Source organism: Coturnix japonica, chromosome 4 (genome assembly GCF_054131305.1).
Source record: "Coturnix japonica strain WE chromosome 4, WE-NBRP24, whole genome shotgun sequence".
Taxonomy (NCBI): domain Eukaryota; kingdom Metazoa; phylum Chordata; class Aves; order Galliformes; family Phasianidae; genus Coturnix; species Coturnix japonica.
Genome location: NC_140666.1, coordinates 76,140,245 through 76,166,018, shown reverse-complemented (window position 1 = coordinate 76,166,018; position 25,774 = coordinate 76,140,245). Strand labels below are relative to the sequence as shown.

The window sequence follows — 25,774 nt, the reverse complement described above, 5'->3', positions numbered from 1 at the left end:
AATTAGGCATTTTCAACAGCTACTGGGAAGATCGTGCCCAGGCAATGCATCAGGGGGATGAGAAAAGAGGCTTATGATGCCAGCTGATTTATTGTTCAGTCTGTATAAAATTAATTGCCCTGTGTTTACTAACATGACTACCAAGAGAGTACCCAGTGTAAATAATAGGCTCTGAAGCATATTTATGCAGCACATGTGTAAACAGTGTAAGGTTAGACCCAAATGCTAATCTGGTGCCTGTCCTAACCATTTAACTAAATCATGCCCACTAGTTTACAAGGCACCAGCATGAAGTGAAGGGAACTCTTAGAAAAAAGTAATTTTACTAAAGGAACACATAACTTCTAACATTGAAAGCAATCTCTTTAACAAGGTGTGAGAGTGACTGCTAATCTTAGATGACTTAACACTTTCCATTCAAAACAATTCCTAAGAACTTCTTGAGAAGCTTAAAAACATTTACTTTTGGTCAGACAACTATTACATTTTAATTCTAGATAATAAATTGTAACATTAATGATCCTTTTATAGTCTGCCACAAAAAGAAAGAAAAAAAATATAATTTCCAATTGACAACCAACTTTTTTTTTGCTTTTCCTTGAAGGCTATCTTTGTTGAATTACAATAACAAATCACATATTTTTACCCATAGACAGGGCTCTAGAAGCTGAATACTTTTACTTATTGGGAAATCACATTTGTACTTCAGTTCTTTTTAGGTTTAATCTATGCAACATATAGCCAACAATATCCTCTGATTTTACTGTTCTAGGTATTTAATACTAAAATGTCACGAGTTCTAAATTATTTACATATATTCTGAAACTGAAAATCAGTTCCTCTTCCTATTCATCAGTAAAGCTAGTGATTTTTTGTAGGAAACCATACAATCAAAAGATATCAACCCAAATTCAGTGACCTCATCTGCATTTTTCTTGTATTATCAGTATTTAATGTATTTTCATGTAAAGTTCTCTTCCTTTTCTCCTTCTTTACATTACCATTTACTTTTATCTTTGTCTCAAATTAGTTAAATGAGATACCTCTTTGTATTCTGATCACTTCCTAAATTCATAGCCAAGTTTAACTTCTACCTCTCACTTCCTATTTTGAGCCATATTTCTAAAAAAAATATTTCTATGCTATGGGTTTTATAATATTTCTATATAAGTCTATGGGTTGCCTGTATTGACAGTATGAGAAAATCTTAAAAGCTGTTCAAAGTAATTTTTTCCTCAGTGCCCTCTTCAGGATATGAAGAAAAACACCATCCTTTACATGAAGCAGTGAAACATCAGCAGACAGCTTATGATATCCAAACACTGTTCTGGGTCATTGTCACTCCTTAACTCCCTCATCCATTTTGGACATTGTGATGCATTCTGGTGCTGACTTAGCAATATATAAGTTTGCATAAACAGCCTAGTGATTCTTTAATAAGTTGTAACAAACAAACAAAAAAAGTACCTAAGCCACAAAATGGAACATTCCAAATTACTGATGAATCCCTACAGAAAAAAAACAGACCATGAGTTTGATCTGCTGCTTCACAGCAACAGAGGAGTCCATCTTGCATTGTGATGCATGACCGTGCTGCTTCTCAAAGGCTGGGGTAGATAAACTGACTGTGGATATGACACCTCCACTTTGATTGCTGTGTATTTCTGAATTCTTGGAAATGTTCTTTATAAAGCTTATGTGTGGGAAACTAAATTTTAATAATTTTAAAGCAGGTAAGATCTGCCATTTAAAAAAACAAAAACACAACAATAATCTACCCAATGTAACACATCACTAAAAGTAGCAAATGCTTCAGAATAACATGTAGGATGCTATGAATAGAACACATAAGGAATAAACATTTGAAATACTAAAAATAGGTAACTATTAATTCTTTCAGTTGTGTATTAGGGTGTAAACTTTCCCTTTAATTGTATATGATTAAACAGTTCTTTCAAAATTATCAGGTATTAACCTATAACTTAAATACATTGATGATTTAGTTTAATTCCAGTAAATTCTTGTCTGACAGTGTAATTGATGCAGTAAAAATAGGAAATTTCATTTTACAGCTTTAATTTTACATGGAGTTTTGATTATCATTTGTAAATTCTTGTATTCAATTTTTGACACTCATACATGACAGTAAAAAAAAACAAAACACATATATATGATCTAAAATACATTCAAGTAATTAATGTCTTTCCACCATACTTTGTTTTCGACATCTGCTTGTACAGGGGCTCAAAAAGGGCTCTCTTTATACTTTGATTTCCCTTTCTCTCCTATATGCACACCCTGTATCTGCTACTGTCTAATTTGGACTGGAACTGACCAAAACTGAAAATAATTTTAATGATGAGGATATATCATTACTCATCAATTGACTTAAATTATACCATTTTCCTCAAATGAATACATCTGACCAGTATTAGAAGCAATTTCCAGGGTGGGGGAGGGAAGCTTTGATTGGTTAGCAGTAATAGTTCATTAGAAACTATGTGGTATTTTTTTCTTAAAACTGGCTAAAAATAGTTGACAAATCAAAATAAGAAAAAAAGAAAAAAAAATTAAAAAGTATTAATTAGTTGTCCTTCGTTCTCTGCTCTCTTTTTCCAGAGGGAAATGTCAGTCAGCCAGAAGAGAAAAAAACTGTCAAATAAACATAGGAAGGACATCTATGTGCAGGTCTGCTGAATTCATAATATTCATTTCCTTGTTGAGGTCAGATGTGAGTTTATTAGGCAAGTTATCTGGCTGATAATTAATTTAATCCTCCTATTAGCTAGCTAGTAAGATATCTGTTCACAGGCAATAATCTTCAGTTTTCAACACAGAAAAACTTTTATCTAAAGAAAAAAGCTGTGGCCAGTGGAAAATATTCTCAGAATTAGGAGAAGTGATCAATTTACACAGATCCTTTCAAGAATTATATTCAGGGTAAAATAATTCATACTTCTGAATGTAACAACTTCTGCTTAGGCTGATACAGATAAACACACAATACCGTGTAATTTCATACGAGAAAAAAGAAAAATGAGGCAAATATACAAAATTACTTTGTTTATCTCTCCAGTGCTGCAGCTACTGAAAAGCACAATACTGCAGTAGCAGATCACTTATCCTACCAAAATTGCAGGAAAACTTTCTCTAGACAGAAGACCTATGCAAAATGTAATTACCTAACATGAAATTTGTCAGATTTCATATATCATCTTTAATAGTTAAACTAAGTGCCCTAGATCTTTGATGACTGTATGTGGATACAAAGAAAGTTAAAAAATAAAAATAAAAATCAATACGTCTGTAGAAAAGATATCTTAGGTTAACAATCCAGGATGAAAATATGATATCCAAGATGCTGATTGCTTGGTCTCATATGTTGAAGTAAAATACACCAAAATAATGCCATGGCTATAAACATCTAGAGTTGAGTTCCTCATTTTAGTTGTCTTATTCTAGGCTCTAGAATGGGATTTTATTATTTTTATTATTATTGTCATTTTCTTTGTTTTCACCTTCTGACTCTGACTTGCTCCTAGAAGCCTGTGTTCTTCCTTTGATCTAAAACAAAGGACTCTGGATATTACTGATCTGAAAGCAAGAACTGAAAACAATCCCAAAAGAAAACCATTATTAAACTCTAACTTGTGACATAACAGCTACAGGTGGTTTCATTTTCCTATAAAATTAATTGATATAACTTCTTATACAATTATTCTTCGAGCTACTGCACAAGTGAATTGTAAATTAAACAGATTGGCCATGGGAGCAACAGTAGCATTTTAATTTGTAAAGCTTTAGCAAAGCATTAGAGAGAAACCATTTCTTTCCTAAACAAGGTGAAATTACATTTAATAATAGCAAGTAATCCAATTCTGCTTTGTTTTACTGCAAGGCTCACTGGCTTACTTGGCAAACTAAATTATCTCTAAATAATATGACTACATCCTCAGCACACAGATCTATTCTACTTTTTATACTAAATCACCCTTAATATTGCAGTAGTAGGGACTGTCACTACCAAGTTTGTAAATATAAACATATCATCATCATAGTATCATAGTCTTGTGCGGGTTGGAAGGGACCTTAGAGATCATCAAGTCCAGCCCCCGGGATTCGAGCCTCTGTGTAGCAGAGCGGCACTTCTACCACTTGCGCCACAATGTAAACAATATGTTTACATTGTGGAACTACAGTGTAATGTAACTATTAGAAGCCAGCTGGACATATGTAAGGCAGTGCAAGCAGGGACAGGTACCCTGAAAGGAGTACTGGAATGCTGCTAGGATGTGTAAAGACTGGGTCAGGAAGGCCAAGGCTCAGATTGAACTGGACTTGGCAAAGGGTTAAGAATAAGAAAGGCTTCTTACAGGTACATCAACCAGAAAAGGAAAGTCGAAGAAGGAGTACCAACTCCTAGTGAGCAAAAGAGACAGGCTGATAAAAACAGACAAGGAGAAGGCTGAGTGCCCCTCCTGCTGTTAGCAAAGATCAGGTTCATGATGACCCAAAGAACTTGAACATCCATAATTCTGAGTCTCCATGAGATGCATCCCAGAGTCCTGAGGTAAGTGGCTGACATAACTCCCAAACCACAATCAATGATATTTCAAAAGTAATAGCAGGAAGGTGAAGCTCCTGGTGACCAAGAAAAAGTCATGTTATGTCTTTTTTTCAGAAAGGTAGAAAGGACAACCCAGGGAACCACCGACCTGTCAACTTCACCCTAGTGCTGGGGAAGATCATGGAACAGATCCTCCTGAAAGCTGTATTAAAGAATGTGGAGGACAGGGAGGTGATATGAGACAACTAGCATGGTTTCGGTGAGGACACGTTTTCCTTTACCAACACACTGGCCTTCTATGATGGTGTAAATGCATTAATGAACAAGGGAAGAGCCACTGATGTCATCTATCTGCTCTTCAGGCTTTTGACACAGTCCCCCATAACATTCTCTCCAAATTGGAATGATATAGTTTGGATTGTTCAATGGATAAAGAACTGGTTGCAGAATCATACCCAGAGGGTGGTGGTCAATGGTTCATTGTCTGAATGGAGACCACTGATGAGTGGTGCCCCTCAGGGATCCGTGCTGGGACCAATACTCTTTAATATCTTCATCAATTACATCAACAGTGAAATTGAGTGCACATGGTGTGGTTGACATGCCCAAGGTACAGGAAGCTATCCAGAAGGATCTAGAAAGGCTGAAGCAGGGGGCCCAGGAAAACCTCATGAGGTTCAAGAAATCCAAATTCAATGTCTTGTACATGGGTCATAGCAACCCATACTATCAGTACAAGATGGTGAAAGAATATATCACAATCCTGTCAAAAAGGATATCAGGGTACTGGTGGATGGCAAGCTGGACATGAGCCAGCTATGTGCCCTCACAGCCCAGAAAGTCAGCCATACCCCAGGCTGCATCAAAAGGAGGGCAGCCAGTAGATCAAGGAGATGATCTTGCCCATCTACTGGGAGCAGAAAAAAAACACCTTTTAAGGCCAGTTCTCTTCTTGCTCCTAGGCACTGAAGGTCATTTTCAGTGTGTGTGTCTCAATGAAAAAGTGAATGGGTTTACTGCAGAGAAATTTTAGTAGTGTTGAGAAAGGGAGACATACAGGATATATAACAAACTAAAAGGGGCAAGGACATTGCTTTTATTTTTTCCCTTATTTTTTACATTTTTCTCTCAGTTAGGAATCTCATGGACTTTTAAAATCCACCACCAAAAGTATGAGTTTGGCAGAGTATTAATGATTCAGAAAGATTTTGTGTGCTAAACTCTCATTAGTTCTCAAAAGAAAGAAGTAGCAGATCATTACTGGGAGGGACTGGAAGAAAGAGTACAACATAATGATGTTTTGGAATTACTAATGCAGTTTTTCCCTGCCCAACAATTTGTCCTTACAGTGATATTTAAGGGTCCATGCAGCACAATGAAAAATGCTCCGCTTCAGCAGATTTGCTGTTTTAGCACTCTGGAAAGCAGCAACAGTACAAAACAAGCCCTTGAAGAAAGCAATAAGTTTACAGTGCCTTGTTATCACTTAAGTAAAAGGAAGGTTTCATCTGTTCCCTAAGGAAGCATTACAATTTACAACAGACTGCAACATCGTGAGGTTCTTCCAAACACTGAAGTAAGGGAAGCAAGAAAATACAGAAGCATGATATTTTGAACCTCCAGCCAAACCTTAGACATAACAGTATTCTATGCCAACTTTGCAAGGATTATCACAGCTTCTATGTTCCATGCTTGCAGCTTGTATAAGCAGATACTCGGTTACGGTACAGTAGTTTTATAGGTCACGAATTTGTTTTCACATGCTTGACATGCAAATGGCTATATCAAAATTAAAACAAAAACAAAACAAAAAACAAACAAACAAAAAAAACATCTCCATGTGTTCCTCCCTCTTAAACAAAATGTTTTAAAACATGGTTCAGAGATTGCTAGATTTTTAAGCTATTTTCAGCCATTTCTAAGGCTAAGAGTATTAGGAATAATTTCCCTCCAATATACATGTGTGGACCAAGCCATAAGCTTTAATTTCTCTAATCTCCCGAGAAGCACTTCCCTACCTTCCCCACCATTCTGCTCTTTGCTGGACCCACTCCAACTAAGAAAAACAGCTATATGGAAAAACTAGTTACTAAATGTTCTTAAGTGGAGCCCTGTTAGAAATGAGCAGGTTTATCAAGCTGGACTGCCAGACATAGTCTTAGTATTTCATTAATGTCCTTCTCAGACCAAAATAATATTAAATAGTTTATTATATTTTATCTTATTATTCAAAAGTAAATAAAACTCAGTACCCATACCCCTCATCAATAGATGCCTAATTACGCCCTTAGTTTTAAGGAACTTTATTCCAATAGAGAGATACCCTAAGAGCGTGTCAAGAATTCAGCCCATTCACTCACTGCAATTGATGTTTGTTTCGGTAATATTTATTTGAAACTTTTTCTTAGCTAGCATTGACAGTAAAACATGCTGTCTCTGACTGATACAACTGTAATACATGGAAGAATAACTAGGCCCTCCCAAGGCAGAAGATTGTTAAAACAGAAGAAAAATAACTTGATTTAAAAAAAATAATAAATGGATGTGTCCACACATTGCAGACAGTACTCATCTCCCTTTGAGTATGCATCTCACAGTTGCAGTCCTACACTGGCAATCCTTTGGAAACACAGGAGATAAACTTTGTATATTTAATCACAGAATCACAGTTCGGTTTGGGTTGGAAGAGACCTTTAAGACCATCTAGTTCCAACCCCCCTGCTACAGGCAGGAAAACCTCCCTCTAGACCAGGTAGCTCACAGCCCCATCCATCCTGGCCTTTAATGTTTCCAGGGAGGGGACATCCATTACCTCACTGGGCAACCTGTTCTAGTATCTCACCACCATCATGGTTTATAATTAATCCTTTTTTTTTTTTTTTTTTTTTTTTACAGTTTTTAATGTATATAGAACATGTCTATATCATCAGTACTTTTAACTTTGTCATTTGTAAAGACAAAGTTCTGTAGGAAGAAATTAAGTCTATAACAAAAGGTGCTCAGGCAGCAGGCAAATTCTCTTGGTGAATTCCAGTCTGGTATATTTTTTCTTCCTAATTAATTACACTGTCTAGCATACCAAAGAAGATGCATTTGATAACCGCTCTGGGTCACAAGCTAACAGAATGCAGTGTCTGTCTCACTTCTTTGCTATTTCTTTTTGTTTCATTTTAATTGTTTTGGGGGAAAGGGAATGCAACTGCTGTAAAGGTTAAGCAATACTTGCTACATTATTTGTTAAGGAGAAGCTCCCGTTCAGCAGGGTGAGGAGATTTCTGATCCCCAAAGAAGCTTCTCAGTAGCATTAATGTGTTAAGAATCAGCAAACATTTTAGTATAGGTGGAGAAAAATACAAAAATAATTAAATGGCTTGAACAAATGCAATAATTTCTCTTCCATCCCAAACAATAGCACATACTGGAGTATTTGGAAATACATGCTATATTGATTGTGAAGTTTAACCAAAAAAACCCAACAAAACAAACAAACAAACATACCTATATTGATTTTTCTTTAAAAAATAAATGACTCAAGATGGATTTTTATGATAGAAATAAAAAGATGTGCTGACACAGAACTAAGGCAGTTTTTATGCTCATCAAGAACACACATAAGCAAAATGTACATTATTTAAAAAAAAAAAAAAAAAAAAAAAGACACAAAAGTTAAGGAATACTTCCAACCATTTTTGCCTCTTTGGAGCTATCAGTCTCCAGCGGAGAACACCCAAAGGAAGGTTATAAAGATGGTGAAGGTCCTAGAAGAAAAGAGGGATGAGGAATAGATGAGGGGCCCTTGGGGTGGCTTCATGGTGGCTGCAGCTTCTCACGGGAAGAAGACAGGCAGTGCTGAGCTCTGCTCTGTGGCAGGACCTGAGGGAACGGCATGGAACTACAGCAGGGGAGGGTCAGGTTGTGTACTGGGAAAAGGTTCTTCACCAGAGGGTGGTGGCTGTGGAACAGACTCTCCAGAGCAGTGCTCATGGCATCACACTTCCAGAGTTCAAGTGGTATTTGGACAATGCTCTTATAGTCATAGGGTGACCCTGCATGAAGCCAGAAGCTGGACTCGATGAACCTTGTGGGTCCCTTCCAACTCAGGATACTCCAAGCAGGAGCAATGTTCAGCTTACTTATGCATTTTCAAGTTGTCCGATGATCAAATTAGCATTTTAGAGTTATGTCCTGTGCTGGGAAGCAGTAAGGGTACTGATAAGTTCTGAAACCAAATTTTACTGGATGGACTCTTTAGGAAGGTTTTGGACACCTTCAGAATACCAGATCCAGCTGCCAGACCTCAGCTACAGCCCTGTCCACAGCGTGAAAGTCTGGTTGAACGCTCTGCACAATACAGCTTTTCTGAAGAAGGAAAAGCTCTGACTATATATGACAATTTTGGGGGTAGTCTCGGCACTGTAAAATACATCAAGAACTATTTTACAAAGAATAGAGATTGCAGCTTCATGCGTGGTCCTGGGCATAGCTGCATGCTGCTCTTTGAAGCAATTGCTAACCAGTGACCCTTCTGACTTGCTACAGCGCAGGTTTTTTAGTTCAAAAGTGAGTCATGACAATTTTCTATGAGAACCTATCATTATTTTCATTTTGTGCCTTGAGATATAAAACATTCAGCAGTAAAATAAATATTGAGAATCATTTTTCATCCAGAATCATGGCCTGATGTAAAAAAAAAAAAAAAAAAAAAAAAAGCAAAAGCAAAAGCAATGATGTAAAAACAATAGAAAGACAATTATTACAATATGAAAAAAAAACTTCTATTTTTCCCTAAAAAGGGAAACTATGTCTTAAGAATTTCTTGGTTCAAATTTGGAATTCTTTTCTGTTATTTCTCCATTTCTCACCCTCTACAAAGCAAATAGTATTTCTGTGCAATTGTATGAATTTTATCATATGGAAACATTAACACCAGACAGTTCTGCTAAGTACATCATTACATATACTTGAGGAAATTCTTATATATAATTGTCAGAGAAATATATCTAGTGAAGAACTTAGCAGTTTGTTGTTGTTGTTTTTTGCAAAATAAATTTACTTGAAGTTGGAGTGTATGATGAACTCAGAAATATCCTATAAGGGATACAAACTATGATTGATGCTATTTATTTGTTTGTGCCTATGAAAATGGATATGTTTTTAAATTTTTTGTCAACAATTTTCTCCTATTTTCTCACCTAAGTGTTTTTTGACACACATTCAACAAATGCATTCTTTGTTGCTCCTGAACACTTGAAATTCCACAGTGGTAGAAAGGAGTGATTACTATAAAGATTGGTGGAAAGAATGGAAATTTCCAACAAGATGTCAAAAAGACATTGACTAAAATAAACTAACAGGAGGCAGAGTAAAATGTGCAGAAAACTTACAAAGAAAGGAAAAGATCAGTGGCTAAACACACTTTTTAATACGTGACATCCTTCATAGAGGAACACAACATACTTGTGCTTTACTGGCAACTCATTCATACACATGATAACAAACAGAAGTTAATATATTTTTCATTTCTGAAGTGCTACTGAATTGCAGAAGAAAGAAGATTTATAGTGTTGCTGCACTGAAATATCTTGAGATCTTAGCTCCATAACATATTATACCACTTTCATCTGCCATCATTTATCTGCTGTTAACACTGTCCTTCAGAACTAACAGCAGCCTTTATCATACAGCTATAATTGTTCTAGCTGTGCCTCCAGTAGTCTAAAGAAGTGACATCTCTTAACTCTCTTTAAATTCATTTTTAAGCAGCAAGCCAATCTATAATATATAGAAAGTACCAATCTTCTGAAGTCAACAGAAGAGATTGTTTTTAAGTACCTTACGCCACCATGGTATATTCATCTGTTAGCAGATCACAATCCATTTAGTTAAAGAGTGAAGCAAGGCTGACTGCACAACTATATCATATTTGGTGATGCCATTTTTATGTTATGAAGGGTCAAAAGCACTCACTTTTCTAGATTTACTCCATAAGTGCTAGGAAATATACTCCTCGCTATAAATAAGGTGTCTTTTAGCAAAGAAGTACTAATCTGCTTAAAGAGATAGACAGAGAAGAGTTAGCTTTTCAGCTACATCATATCTGCTGCTGTGATTTCCATTCATAGGCCTGTGAACAGGAGTTGCCAGTACAGACCCTGAAAAACAGAAATGTCCCTGAACAAAGTAGAATAAAGTTTTTCTTTGCTGGGAAGCTAGAAACAAAGTTAAAGAATTATAAGAAGCTTTGTCCTGATCTAGCGTATTTCAAATTAACAAGGCAAAGTAAATGGAACCAAAGTGTGCTTTTATACCTTATTCTGCAAACCTTAATCTCCATGAAGGTAATTGCAGTACAATTGTGTCATAATATTATGCCAGATCCATTTCACGTATTGTGCTAGGTAAGTACTGCAACTGCAAATTAGTTTTGATCAGTACTGCCACCTGCTAATAGCAAAAGCTACTTTTGTACATAACAAGCTGCTGTGTAGAATTTCTGCTTGTAATCACCAGGATCAATGATAGGAAAGAAGGAATCTTTGTTGTTTTCTCTTTTATTCGTGCATACAGAATTTCATGGTGAAGTTTCATCCAACTGATTGTTTGGGGCTTAAATCTAAAAGAAAGAAATACTGCCTTCATGTTTGTTAATGTATTGCTAAAATATGAGGGGGAGTGAATCAAGCAGTCAGAAATAGATGGCTGAAGACATGCAGTTAAAGAATTCAGAAAGAAAAGAAATGAGCTCCAAAAAAGGACTAGACAAGATGCAGCAGCAGTAGCAGCAGTTCGCTGACTTTTGATATAAATTTGGGCATTGCAAACTTTTGTTTAAGTAGTGGAAATAGAACATTAAAAAATTAATTATTTTTTTAGTCAGTATAACAGTTCAGGTATATTCACTTTAATTCAACAAACAATGTTGTATGAATGAACCACGAGCAGTGCACAGTTGAGAAAGAAAGCATCATTGAGGGTCAGAACATTCAGAGAAAAAACTGTTTTAGCGCTCATGAACATAAATGCACCAGGTGATGTCTTGAGTCAAAATCACTCACATTGGAATAAATTAAAACCTGTCTTCCTATCCAAGCAGGACTCACAGAAATGACCAAGGCAAACAGCAGCATCCATTCATAAACACATGACAATGATTTCTCATAACCTATTCAGCTTATATTCTTATAAGCCAAATGAATATGAAGTATAAACCAAAATATTAAGTTTGCAGAAACATCAAGAAAAAAATCCCTTTTTTGGTGACACATTCTGTTTTCTAACTTAATGGTACCTTCTCAATCTCCCTACACTTAAAATACAAAAGTGACAGATTTCTACTGGCACCAGAAGGGTCATTATCCAAATGAGTTTAATGACATTGTTAAGAATTTTAAAAGTAGCACAGATTAAACAGTTACACTGGATCAACACCAGCAGTTACGTGACTGACTCATGCACATCTCAGTCTTGCTGTAAACACTTAAGGAACACTTATTAGAAAGCACTGACAATAAATGAGGTAGGCGGAGCACACTTTGCACTGTAAAAATCATATTCATTAGTATAAGTGACAGGACATACAGCTAGGAACAGGACCTGGGACTGAGCTACAACCATTAAGAGACACAGTTAATAAAATACTAAAGCTGCACAGATTTACATAAGTTCCACTCTTCACTTGTTAATTTAAAAATAAAAGAGTAGTTGATAAATATTGCTACCATGGCAGGTGGTAATGACTGTGAATGTGGTACCAATTCTCTTGTATACAGGATAATTCTTTTACCTTATGAATTTTATGCTTCTATCAGAATTCTAAGACATAGAATGTTAAGAAAGATAAATGCTGTTGTAAAGTGAGTTTCAAATCTTTTGTCCTTACTCAACCAGCAGCATGTAAGGGATAACAGAAGGATGTAAATTTGTATTCAGTTCAAATAATAATTTCTGTTTATAGAGATTCAATGTACAACAGAAACATACATTAAGTACTTATTCAAATTCTGCACTGTGAGCTCCATGCTACTTTCACAAAACTAAAACTTGCTTGTGCCAAAATATAATCATGCTGAGGTGTTTGTTTTGCTTGCTTTTTACTCTCAGGAAAAAGATCACAGTCAGTTGAAAGACTTTGTTAATACTTGAAAAAAAGTTTTCAGATTTTTCTATGAGAGCTGCTAACATATAATTTACTGCCATGTTGTCATCCACATCATTACTTGCTAACGCTTGCAGTTGCATCACTAAAATTCTACTACAGAATTCTGCTTGATGAGCTTTTATATTTTGTCTCATTTCATACTTGTGCCCTCTTAATCGGCTCAAGCCAATACTGGGTAAAGAGCTTACACAAAAGCAGGCAAGGTGCTTTAACTTTAAGCAAATAGAGCCAAATCTTTAATCATATTAAATAGATTGTCAAACTGGTGATTAAAGCTAGTGGAGAAAACTCTATGCAAGACTTTTGGTCTCTGGCCACGTATCCATTTTCACTGTGCAATTAAACATTCAAAACCTATTAATGCAGTTGTGCCAACACAGAAAGATAACTACTACCTTCCCATATTGTGTGTCAGATTTTCTCACGTGTACATGCATACAGATTTTTTTGCTATCTGTACAACACTATGTTTAAATCTACTCAGGGAAAAAGAACTCAGGTTCTTTTAAGCAGGTTGTTGTTAGTTATATTGTACCCTGTATAATTCTGTGACAGTAACAATATTTTGGCACGAAAAACCATGTCCTTACATTTCTTTTATATGTAATAATTGGGTGCAATGTCACTAGTAAATTTTCTTATTGACCTTATTCAAAACCACCAAACTGTGACAAACTAACTGTAACAACTACTCATAGCTAGCTCTTATTCAGAACATACAGTACATACTCTTTGATCAAGCCTCAATGGGAAGCCACTCAGCATGCTTGGATGTGCTTGCTTCCCTTCTCCTTACTTTTACTAGTTTTTCACTGAAAGAGGCAATTGGAGAATATTTTCCTTTGAGAAAACTGTATATGAATGCAGACGTGCAAATACATGCGCATTTCATCTAGGGGTGGAAGTGCTTCCTGACCTGCACAGCTGTGTTCCTGCAGAGTACCGGCCCTCCTATCTCAGAACAAATAAGGGTGCAACCTTCACTGCAGATAAACTGGCATTTTGATTTGGAGTGGAAGAGCAGCTCTGAAACAAAACACGTAATAATTCCTGGATGCAGAAAGGCGGCTAGAAGCATACATCAACTTTGTCACGTCACTTCCTTCTGCAGTCCACCTGGAAGATCTCTCTAGGCAGTAATCAAATGCCATCCAACCCATAAAAGGTCCATAAACTCCAAATGTCTGGTCACTGGAACAACTTCAGAACTACGTGTGGTTTGGTTGTTAAGGCCAAGAACTCTGGCTAACTTTACTTAGAAGTCAAAAATCAATGAGCAGCACCACTGCATAAAGACAGACTGCACAACCAAACACTTAAATCTACTGATCCATTACTGACTGCATTACCTACATTACTTACTAGTGCTGATACAGTCTCTCTGCATTCTGCATTTTACTCTGATTCAAATAAAGCTGGATCCAACTTTGAACTACTGAAAGACATCTGACTTGCAACCAACAGCATTTTCAGAGGTCTGTGCACAGCTGCTGACATACACAAATGCACATTCAGGAGACAACTGCCTAATCAGCTGGAATTTTGAGTCATTACAGTTCAATCTACAAGTACACTTAGTGTGCAACCTGGTACGTTTTATTACACTGTAGTTTATTTTCTTTAGTACAGTTCTTTAAGCACAAAATCCAGCATGATCTACAAAGTGAGAAAGAATACTTGCTGTAATGTGTTTTGGTGTTTATTTTTCTTTCCTCCCACCCCTTTCCAGCAACCATCCTGCCAAACTGCCTTGAATTTCATGAGGTGCTTAACTGAACAAATGCAAAACATAGAGCAAAAACTTCTTCATAGAATCGCAGAAAAAAATCCTGCCCTGGCTATCCACTGCAGAAATACTGACCTGATTGAGGTCTGAATAAAGTTTCATACACTCAATTAAAATACACACACAATTTTGGAATATTCTTATTACTATGATAATTAAAATGCACATTCAAAGGTTATTAGTTCACATAGATAAGAGCACAGTTATCCTAGCTGTTTTAGCAGCAGCATCTCTTCACATGGCTTTTGTGCCATCTCTTTACAGCAGGCTTTCATGCTGTTGTAAAATAGGCAATTCTTATAAATAACAATATACTTTTAAGTAGTTTTCAATGTCTTAACACAGCAGAAAAAGCAGTTTAAGATTAATAAGTATATATATATTCTGTACAGTCATATTGTATTTTCTACATCAAAACCAAGTGACAATGAACAAAACATCCCTATAGTAGGTAATACATTTCATCAACAAAATATCATAGAGTTTAGTAACTTATGATTGAAAAAACCTTTTGCAGATGTTAATTTACATTGTATCATTAAATTCCCTTATTTCAAGAAGATTGATTAGTATCTCACAGTAGGGTGATTTTCTTTTTTTTTTTTCCCTATTCCTGTCTCTATAGCATCCTGCCTGTGTGGATGATTCTTGTTGTGCTAAAATTCACTCTGGGCCACACAGGCAGAGAAGAACAATCAATGTTAGTGGTGCTGCACTGAAAGCAGGCACTGCATTTTCAACATGGTGCTCTTTAGAACAATCACACGGCTTCTTGCTCAAAGGCTTTTCCAATGTTCTCATCATGAACACCCTCATTTACAGCTTCAGGATTCATCTGCTTAATTTACTCAAAATGGAAGAGAGTGCTAAGATAAAAATTTCATTAAATAAGACAAGATAAAGAGCAATAGTTATTTTAAAATACAAAGTGTGATTTATCCAACTCTGGGAGCATTTGTTTCCCTATTTCACTGCACTGAGTACCTTTGAAGTAGATGACTTCCTGGCCAAAGAACCATCAACTTTGCTATTGTTTAAACTGTTCTCATCTGTTCAGCAACATATTGCTTGTAAAATACATACATAATTAAGGTAAATTTTCTTGCATAATCAAATTGCGGGAGTTAGATTATCAGTGCAGGTTTGATGTCTAGTTCACCTAAGTACAACAAAACTGTAAGCTTCGCACTCAAATCTGATATCTGTCTCCAAACGTAGGCAAATCTGAAATAAACAATCTTAGTACTATCTACTTAAATACCTTCTAACATGGTATTAATGATTTAAATAGCAGTGTAGAGGTGAATCTGCCGTTTCTTGAATAATGTTTTAATTGTTCCAGTGTAGATTACACCTATACTACATTTAAAGAATAGAAACTGCACTATTATTTAGTTAAACTACTTATTAGTCCTATTTTCTAACTAAACCTTCTTTTTTGCCATAAGGTTTAACCTATGTACTGTGGTATGCATCTGAAATACAGATTTTTATGTTTGATGAGAGTAGTCTCCTTCTGGCATAATACATAATTTATACAGTTTATAACTGTAAACAAATAATCGTAATGACAAAAGAACATCTACAACAGATATATCTGCAAGAAACACAATAATTACAAAACAGACGAGTTCTGCAGAGAAGACTAGCAGCTTTTTAGAGAGGTTGAAAAATCATTCTTCCCAGAGGAACAACAAAACGTGTGTGTGTATGCACACAGAAGTATTCTATGCTTTTATTTGGTTCAGTAATCAATTCAATTACAATGTTTTCTGAGGGTGCATCTTTGGTTAATATAACATAGCTGTTATAATCTATGTGTAGTCAACTGAAAGAATAATCCCTATTTGAACAAAACATTAAATTAAAAAACAAAATCCAAGCCACCCACATTTCTAAAATGCTGACATCATTCACTTACACTCCAGTAACACTATCAGAATGTAGTAACGCAAACTCTACATTTGAAATGGCTGCAGTAAAGCATGGTATCTTTATATGGATAAATCTGAATGGATTACTACACTTAATTTTTATTATCTAAATAGGCTAAAGACTGGAGGCTGCCAATATAACTCTCATCTACAGTAAGGGCCAGAAAAGATTATGGAGCAGATCATCTTGAGTGAGATAAAATGGCATGTGCAAGACAACAAGGGGATCAGGCCCAGTCAGCATGTGTTCGTTAAGGGCAGATCCTGCACAACGAACTTGATCTTCCCTGATTGAGCAATATGCTCAGTGGATGAGGGAAAGGTTGCTCACCTAGTCTACCTAGACTTCAGCAAAGCCTTTGACGCTGCTTCCCTCAGCAGTCATAGACAGGTACAATCTTTGCCAGGCAAAAAACTGGCTGGATGGCCAGGCCCAGAGAGTGGTGGCAAATGCAGTTAAATTCAGATGGTGATTGGTCATGAGTAGCATTCCCCAGGGGTCAGTACTGGGGACAGTTCTGTTCAGTACCTTTATTGATGACCTGAATGAGGACATCAAGCACACCCTCAGTAAGTTTGCAGGTGACACCAAGCTGGCAGGAAGTATCAATATACTTGGGGGTAGGAAGGCCCTTCAAAGGGATCTGGAGAGGCTGGATTGCAAGGCAGAGGACAACGAGATGAAATTCAACAAGACCACGTGCAGGGTCCTTCACATTGGCAACAACAATGCCAGGCAACACAACAGGCTTGGGACAGAGATTCTGGAAAACCATGGGGAAGAGATGGACCTGCGAATGTTGGTCGCTGCTTAGCTAAACATGAGCCAGCCATGTGGGCAAAAAGGACAATAGCATCCTGGCTTGGATCACAAATAGTGTTACCACCCAAAGCAGGGAAGCATCACCCCTCTGTACTCAGCACTGATGAGGTCACACCTTGAGTACTGTGTTCAGTTTTGGACCCCTCACTACAAGAGAGACATTGAAGCCCTGGAGCATGTTTAAAGAAAGGCAACAAAGCTGGTGAGAAGTCTGGAGCACAAATCATACTAATCTGAGGGAACTGGGATTGTTTAGTCAGGAGAAGAGAAGGCTCAAGGAGACCTTACCACTCTCCACAAATACCTGAAAGGAGCTTTTGGTGGAGTGGAGGTCACCCTCTTTTCCTACATAACTCGAGATAGGAATTGCTTCAAGTTGCACCAGGAGAGAATTGGGTTGGACACTGAGGAAAAATTTGCCAAGAGAGGTGGTAGAGTCCTGTCCCTGGAGGTGTTCAAGAAACATTTAGATGTTGTGTTGAGGGACATGGTTTAGTGGGGAATATTGGTGGTAGGTGGTTGGTAGGAGGGGATGATCTTGGAAATCTTTTCCAACCTTGGAGATTTTATGATACAAACAAAAGCTCAGAAACTGAGATCACAAAATGAAACAGAAGAGACATAAAAAGAGGCCAGGTCAGCTTCCCTGTCACAGTCTTCAATCACAAAACTATTTTTCTATTCCTTGTGATTTACTGGATTTTCAGAATACAGAAGTATTTGAAGGTTCCACTTCACTGGAAGAAAGCAAACAGTACTTAACTGACTATTGAATACTTCCTCTTTGATGAGAAGAAAATACTCATTGATGAGAACAAAATACTCTGCTTGACACTAAGACCTCTCATATGTAGTTACTGTCCAAATGGGAACCATCTGAATAATTAAAAAGTTTTCTTCTTTTTATGCTTTCACTTATAAAAATAAAATTCTCCAGGTATTTTGTGATTTCTATTTTGTTCTCAAGTAAAACTTTTCAAGTAAAGAGATATTTCCCTGTCTTTTCCAACACAACCAAGAAATAATTAACCGAAAAAAATATATACTTTTCTAGAAAGTATTTTGTCCAGCTGACTCTGGGTAAGGCTTATAATAGACAATACAAACTATGCTAAAAGGAAATTAATTGGAGAATCAACCTAAATTTTTTATTTCCCTATTGTTCAGGCATCTGTGATGTATTCTAAATCAATTACTAAATCCTGAGAAATGAAATTGAACCCAATATTTGCTGAAACTTCACTTGCTCATTAAGTTAACAATAGAACAAATATAGCACAGTACAACATTCACATGTTTAAATAGCGTTTTTAAACCTTACATACATCAAAGCTAGGAAAAAGTTGGCTCAAGTAACCATGAAGTCTAACATGTAGCTATATAACATATGAAATACTATATAATTGGCCACTTTATCATTCATTATGCATATTCACACTGTAGTATTCAGCACAGAGTATCTAACAGGTCATAAGTCTTCTCCCTAGTTTTCTGCATTAACTTGTAAGCATAAGTAGTATTTGCTGCTCACAAAGGGCCAGATAAAGCACTGATAAGTGTCACAAGTGTTATCACCAAATAATACCATGACTGAGACTGAGCAGGATATGCCACAGTTCCTCTTAAATACTCTTTCATCCATTGAAATGCAACTTTTATTATAGAAACTAGGCAAGGAGGTACTAATGAGAAGTATCTGTTTGCTAATTTCTTAAAATAATATATTTAGTTATAGTAGTTAAATCAAATCTGGACTTCATTCTTTAAAGTACTGTATTCTTCTGCTCCCTTTTCCTTCAAAAAAGGAAAGCAAGGTCAAGTATGATATTTTAAATGAACTCAAGGAATGCCACATTCTATTCATCTTGGACTGCATTTATGGACCATTTGTGTAACACTTATGGAAATAACTGGACTTTACAAAGGAGAAAGTGTTAATTCAGTTTTGAGGATATATCTGAGGAAACATTTAAGGGGACAAATATTTTCCTGTTACCCTAAGATGTCAGAAATTATCACTGCTGCTTTATAATTTATCATGGTGCTTATCACAAATTTAAGTATTTTGTAAGTGTCCGTGGGTATAAAGATATTTTCCAAAGAAAATCTTGAAAAATAGATGTTACAGATATTTAAAATGTATCTAAGATTCATTTATCGACTATAAAATACCTTCAGAGCATTACAGAGTAATAAATAAAAATCCACAAGTGAAGGAACAGTCAAATATGCACTGTGAAACATTCTTTTTTAATACAAAAAACAGACCTAAGTAAGCTTATTACAGGCAAAAAGAAAAAACAAACAAACAAACAAACAAAAATAATTAATGTTGATTTCTCCTATATTATACAACCCTGAGGAAAAAAAATCTCTTGAGAAGCTTAGGAAAACAAGCAAATTGCATTCTATAAATATTTTTCAAAAGAGTACTGTCCATCTCAATAGAACAGACTGCGGATTTGGCAATGAAAAGCTTCACTGATGTTGCTTCACCAGTATGCCCACTAAAACAGAATTTGAAGTGCCCTTGAAAAAGGTTGTAACAAAGGAGAATGCTGTAAGCTCACTGACAAAAAAAAAAGTGCAATTTACAAACTAGAAGCTGATGACAGTAATATTTTGTATAAAAAATAGATTATCCCAAAAGCTCATTTACCGTATTAATTACTCTTTTCTCTTCTGAATATGCTACATCTAACTTCTCAAAAACTTAGTTGATGCATTCTTCACACACAGGATCAAAACTCCGACAATACTTCTGTTCACACATAATTTTAATGTAGAAGAAAAAAAGATATGTTCACTCAAACTAGTGCCTTCAGAATATCTCTGACTTTCTGTCTGTTAGACAGGCAGGCAGTTCTATAGTTATGAAGAAACATTGCACTTTAGAATCTCTTTTGAACCTGTTCATTTGGAATTCATGAGTCTGCATTCCAAAGCCTGAAATGCAGCCTGATTTACCTCTGGGACACAGATGACACACACTGATACTTTTGACACTACATGGAAAAAATAGACTTAATGAGAGAGCGTTAATGTTAAACGGAGCACATTGTATTGTTTTTAGTAGAAAACAGACTCCTTCACAACTAGAAAGCTGGTCTGCTCTGATGGCCTAACATAGATAAAAAGATTTTCATCAGCTAACATGACTGAATAGTCTTTTCAATCTCTCTACTCTGAGGTTGCTCAGATTCCTTCTGCTTCAGTGCTTTCTGTTGCTACTTCTGTGTTTACTAGTTCATATAATGAGGGGTTACATGCCACCAAATCACATTGCTAATAGGCTAATGGAGAACTCAAATCATATGGCCTACTATGCCTCTCAGGAAAATAAATAAATAAGCACCACACAGGAAACACGCTGAGAAAAAGAAAGGTCCTTGACAATTCAAATGCAAATTGAAGTGTTTCACTTGAGGAAAAAAACAAAACAACAACAACAAAAAAAAAAAAACCCACAAAAAACAGGGAGGTTTTTTTTTTTTGGTTTTTTTTTTCTTGAAAGCAGCACGAGAGAAAGAAACAGGTTATCAGACATTATTAAAGCTCAGAAGTAGAGTACATGCAATTCTTCCTCTACTGTGCACCTTGCTGAGAGAGAGAGAGTGAATGTGAGGCTGCTGTGGTTCCTAATTCAAGTCACAAATCTCCATGGAAAATGCTGGAGTTACTCAATGAAAAAACATTAGACATGGCCAAGAAGCCCATCAAGAGTATTCAGCAGAACAACTCAGCTAATTTATGTTTAAATTCTATCTAATCTACACTTCAAGAACCAAGACACATTCAAAGATCAGCAGTATCTGAAACAATCTACCTACACATTTTCTGGATAGATAAGAACAAATCTGTCAGTTTATGTTATATGACACAGCAGAAATTACATTAGTGATGTAAAAATTAACTATCAAGTGATTATGAAATTGATGTATATCTGAAAATTATCCATTTCTCATGAACTTTCGTTCTTTCCCAATAGAAGTAAAACAGTACAATATCCATCTCAAAGAGAAATATTTAAACTCTAACTTCATTGAGATTTATATTGCATATCTGTATCAATTAATAGCAAACTGTGTATTTTTACACATTTCTAAACAGTGACGCAAAGACCCCTAGTTTTGCAGTTTCTAAGCAAAACAGCAACAGCACAGTGTAGTTTACATCTGGTTCCTTGAAAAACCACACACTTCCACAAAAATAACAGTCCATTTTTAAACTGCAAGAGTTTCTGTCGAGATTTGCAGGTATGGTAGGATGGATACTCTGAATACTTGTGTTGTAGTTATTTAATTCTAGTATCACTTGACCATGGAAAATGGCACAGATTCTATAAAACTCATTGATCCAATAAGTGAAATCAAGCCCTTTATTGACATAGGCAAATTCCACTATTTTACCCAGGAGAAGACTCTGGTTGAGAGTCCTTTTCTCATACTAAGGAATACACAGGACAACACACAAGCATGGGATTCAGGCTAACTCAAAGATATTACTTGCCTTTTGAAGTAGCTCAATATGTGATAGAAGCTAGAAATAACACCATAAAAGGATCATATTTATGGAACCCGAAAGAACATTTACTTGTGAGTACTGCTTACACTATTTGAGTGCCCTTTTCCCTCCTACATCTACAAGATAAATGATGCAAGACTGCAATTAATACATAAATACACACACGCACACAAACAAACATTAAAACATCTTAATAAAATTAATCCAAATTTTGATGTGAGAATAAAACCACATAATTCAAAGACATATGAAACTCTTTAGGAACTTTTAAATAACAGTATCTAATAATTGCATTCTTGTTTTACTTTTCTTACAACTCAAACAGATTTCTCTTATTCATCATCTGAAGGATGTAAAAAATAATAATGCTTTGCAATTAATTACTGTTTCAAAATATACTCCATTACATTCACTACAACAATAAAATATTACCTATGGCATCTGTTTAGTATTTGGAAAACTCCATTCCTAGCTCTAATTAAAAACCAGAAAAGTCAGTTTTCCTTTAATGTCAGGAAACTTTCCTTTTACAAGTTCAGTTGCTGAAACGCTATCATTTACCTCAAGTGCTGTCCAGTAAGTAACAAATGCATCATTCAAGAAAAGGTGGTCCCAACTAAGTCAAACCCCACAGTGTACTGAAAAAAAAATAAATGAATGGAATCTTACTTTTCAGTATACAAAGACTCTCCAATTTCTTAACAGTTTTACAGTAGTTACAGCTAATTTTCCACTCAAATGTTTTCTTGGATTAAGAACAAATTATTTAGAAAGCTGCAGAATTAGACACCAAACAACTTTATGGTATTTCCAAGCCCACGCATCTCTCTAAAATTGTGTATTTCATTTCAAATTTAAAATTGGAAGATGGCCATGACCAAATATTGTCAAGTACAACTGTTTTTTTTTTGTTTTGTTTTGTTTTTCTTTGTTTGTTTGTTTTAAGTTAGGTTTTAAGTTAGGTAAAAAATCAACCGCAAATAAATAATGGCTCTTCAGGTGCTCATTTTGAAATTGAGAAGTCTCATGTTATGCTCTTAAAGTTGATTTCAAAACTCTGCCCAAGCTGAAAACTTGTTAAAGCAACAAGTGATTGACTACTGACAAATTTGCCCGCATGAAAGAGTTTGCAGGACATAGCAGTTACAAGTGTTATAATATTGTAACAAAATTAATGATTGTCATAAAACCATTGGTTCTTTAAGATTCAGTATTTGAGTTTCTTGATGCTGGAGCAGCCAAAACAGTTCACTTTAAGAAAGCATTCAAAATGATATATAAAATAATAATCTTCTTTCCCCACGATAAGTTCACTGCCTAACACTCCTCACATTTCCTTCATTTCTAAATCTAAAATACAGCAACAACAAAAAGGGAAACACAATTAACTACTTTATATTTGAGAAAAAAATGTTAAAATGAGATCTCATCTCCGGGTACTCAGATAGTAATCTCAGTTGATACACCTACAGGCAGAAACGTTCCTAGCTCGTCTTTTACACGAAATTAAACCTAGGACCTGCAAAGCATGAGCCTATTTTTCTTTTATTTTCTTATTATTTATTTATTGCAGAGATTTGTGCCCTGAACTTCACTCTAATAAACCTCGGGGGTGGGGAGGAAAGAGTCAACATTAATTAAATGGGTCTTACTGAATGTGAAGTCTTATTATATTAAAAACTATATTAAATCTCACTCTTTAAGCATTGTTGCTTTATTGTATCAGCTTTCACAGCAGAAACCAAGCTTCTATAGCCATGTTAACAACCTGGCTGCCCCCCCTCTTACAGTATGTGGGGCTGCTAGGGCAGTAGTAAAGGTAGTGAATACAGTCTAGATACAGATTTTATCCCACCATTATTCCTCATCATCACACTGTTTAAACTCCCTCCCACAGCCTCAAGGAAGTAGCATGTGGCACCATTAGAATTACAGCTGTAAAATTTTCCTGTGGTGCAATCCTTTCTTTTCATCACTACTAGATTAGCTTTTTTCTGCTAAATTAACAACATGGTACTTGCAAAGAAATAATTGAGTTGTTGAAGCCCACAGGCACTTTTATTTTTTTTCTTTTTTTTCCCCCCTTATTAATTATCAATTTCTGCTTGGGTCAACAACCACTAAAAACCAACTTTATCTAAAATAAAAACAAAAATATTCTTTGCATTTCTGCTTCAGTTTGGAAAAGAAGTTAACATAGAAGGGCTTGACTGAAGTAAAATTAAATGGGCCATTTCAGGAGATTTGGCATAAAGGATTTCTTCTGGAGATTTCTTCTAAGAGAGAAGCTCTAAAGGAAATGAAAGTATTATCAGGACAACGTGAGTCACACGTTCTCCATCAGCAGGACTGCTCAGGGACCTAAGTGTCACTTTTATACTGTTATACTCCCCAGAGACAAAAGATTCAAAGCCAGATAGAAAGAGACTGGCTAAATTTCAAAGAAATGCAGCTTCAAAAGCAAGCATTTGCCATTATTACCCTGAAATAATCCTGTTAATGAATTCAAAAACTCCTTAAACTTCAGAACATTTTTTTATCTTCTTGCTCCTATCAGAAAATTGTCTGAGAGCTTTGCTGAGTCAATTTAACTTAGCATTTGTCTCACCTTCACCGTTTACTTTAGATAGTTTTTCTTACCACTTGACTTCATCTCACTCCTGCTTTCTATTTTGCTGTGCCAAACGAGCCATCTTCTTTCACTCTCCTTCTGTACCAGGGGTTCTCTGTCTTTCCCAGCTCGTTTATTACACCTGAATCACTTTCAGTTCAGCAGCTGCACTCAAAGTTTCTTGGTCACCTGCCACACTGGCTGCGCTACTTCATGCTCTAAATTCACCTCTAATTTGAGGTGTGTCATACATGTAAAAACAGCAGCCTCATAAGTAAGTATCATACCTATAACTAAAAAGCTTAAAGGTGAGCTGTTCAACTTTAGCAAAGTAATCCATTATCACAGAGATTGTGGTGCTACATTTTTTAACTTATAGTGGATCCTATCTCTCCTGCAATGAAGGATCACACAATACAGTGAAAAAATAATAATTCTAACATTGTCTGATTGGTGTGTGTGTTTGTTTGTTTCTTTTTTCACCTACACTTAAGAATTAAGAACCAATCCAAGATACAAAAAACCCCTCAAGATTTATTAGGCAGAAAAAAAGAATGTATAAGCATAACTCCATCGGTGTAGGCTACAAAATCACCTATGCTGGATTGGATGTGAAATTCAGACTTCTGTCTTAGGTTGTGAATGCTAATGCCAAGAAAAAAATAAAAAGATTTCAGACTGCTGAAAAAGTAAAATCTTTTTCAAATGCCTAATCATACTTACACAGAGTCTGGCAAACACAGGAGAAAACTGTGTAAAACTAAAATTGTTTTTGCCTTTTCAATCCAATATTTCAGTGTTCTTGAGCAAAACAGAGTAGTTGGGATACATCTGCTCACTATCATCTGTAGTATTTCCTATTCATGGTGAGGACAGATGGAATCTCAGTAATCCTCAGCAGATCTTACTGAACCATGTTTTGGAACAACATCAAAACTGTAATACACAATATTTCATTGATGAAAGAAACAAATAAAAACAACAACAAGAAAAACCCAACAACCTCACTTACTGGCTGAAACACATGGACAAGCTGCAAGAGAAGCCATTTATAATAATCCCTCATTTTTCTGTAGCAATAAAACAACTAAGGTTTAAAATTTCATTGATTTTTTTTTTTTTTTTGGTTATGAACATAGATCTTTGAATTGGAGGTTTTATGTTAATGCAATAGCATTAACATAGTTGCAAAAGCAACTAACCACATTTAAATTATATTACTATTTGAAAACTGCTAATCATTTTTGTTTAGTATTTCAACATTTAAGCATTTTACTTTGTCATTTAGTAGTGAAAACAAATACTTTTTTTTTCCCCTAGCAGTTCAAACATAAGGTACAACACAGTCCATCAAAGAATACACAGGGAATG

The 25,774-nt window shown here is 35.7% G+C and overlaps 1 protein-coding gene across 8 annotated transcripts in view; it reads right to left on the bottom strand.

The window, feature by feature from the left end:
* Window positions 1-25,774, bottom strand: part of KCNIP4 (potassium voltage-gated channel interacting protein 4) — a 368,227-nt gene that overhangs the window by 88,094 nt on the left and 254,359 nt on the right. The window lies entirely within an intron of this gene.